Source organism: Lontra canadensis, unplaced genomic scaffold, assembly GCF_010015895.1.
Source record: "Lontra canadensis isolate GAN:19392208 unplaced genomic scaffold, GSC_riverotter_1.0 scaffold996, whole genome shotgun sequence".
Classification (NCBI taxonomy): Eukaryota; Metazoa; Chordata; class Mammalia; order Carnivora; family Mustelidae; genus Lontra; species Lontra canadensis.
This window is the reverse complement of record NW_022631980.1, coordinates 11,767-12,904: the sequence shown is the minus strand read 5'-3', so window position 1 is coordinate 12,904 and position 1,138 is coordinate 11,767. Positions and strand designations below refer to the sequence as shown.

Here is a 1,138-nt window from a genome sequence, read left to right as displayed (position 1 = left end):
TTTGAAGAACGGACTAGATTTCGCCACCAGTTGTGATGCCTCGTGAGTTTTAATAGATGTACACACAGTGCTGCAATCACAAAGCTGACTGACTGGATCTGAAAGGAACCCCTTTCCTTTGTTCTATTTTACACACTGAAAGGCATTATTTGAAGAAAGGTACAGAGACAGGAACAGCCTGTCAGGTTCCTTGCAGGCCAACAGAGGTTCAGAACCCACGCCCGCCGCCGCGGCGGATGGGGCTGGGAAGGAAAGACGGGACGAGGGGGGCCGGAGAGAGGTGAGTGGGAGGGCGGAGTTAGGCCGGAGGTCAGGGTTGTTGTGACGTCACGAGGAGGGCGTGCCTTATGTAAATATGGCAGCGCAGGGGCTGATGATTCGACCGCTACCGCCTAAATACAATGGGATCTCCGGGGCTCCGGGAAGGAGTGCGGGGCGGTTGACGGAGGTTCGTTGTGCTGCGTGCGTGGAAGGCGTCGGGAGGCTCAAGAGTGGTGGGGAGAGAAGTGGGCGTGTGTGAAGAGTGCAAGGCGTGTGCCGCTGGTGTGGGGCGTAGGGGGTGGAAGTCATACTTACCTGGCAGGGGAGATACCATGATCACGAAGGTGGTTTTCCCAGGGCGAGGCTTATCCATTGCACTCCGGATGTGCTGACCCCTGCGATTTCCCCAAATGTGGGAAACTCGACTGCATAATTTGTGGTAGTGGGGGACTGCGTTCGCGCTTTCCCCTGGCAGCTTTTGTTGAAAAGTAGGGATTAGCTTTTGTTCGGTAACTGTGTTGGGATTTGCACTTCGTTTTGTGTTGTGCTTTGATATGGTTATTTCAATGTTACTGTCCAAGTACATGCCGGCTTTTTTTTTTTTTTCTTTTCGTAGGATTTACAGTGTTTCGTGTCTGGTAAGTACTGTCGGTTGTTGTAGAGCAGGCATTAGGGTACAGGTTTTAGGTCATTGGGCTATTTTGGCATATTTATCCAACACTGTGTTTTAGTTCTTTTGGGTAGTTGGTTTTAGTTGAGGAGTTGTGTGGCTCTTATCTGCTGGTTTTTTAAGAAACATTATTTCAGGGACGTTCCGCGATTTCAGTAGTAAGAGGGGTTTGTTTGTGTAGGGTTCAACAAAGCTAGCTTTACAAGG

The 1,138-nt window shown here is 50.4% G+C and overlaps 1 non-coding gene across 1 annotated transcript; it reads left to right on the top strand.

Annotated features, from left to right (window-relative positions):
• The first annotated feature begins 568 nt into the window (after positions 1–568).
• On the top strand, positions 569–732 carry LOC116863374. The gene has a single exon (XR_004381815.1). It is a non-coding gene; the product is annotated as a U1 spliceosomal RNA (small nuclear RNA).
• Positions 733–1,138: the final 406 nt, after the last annotated feature.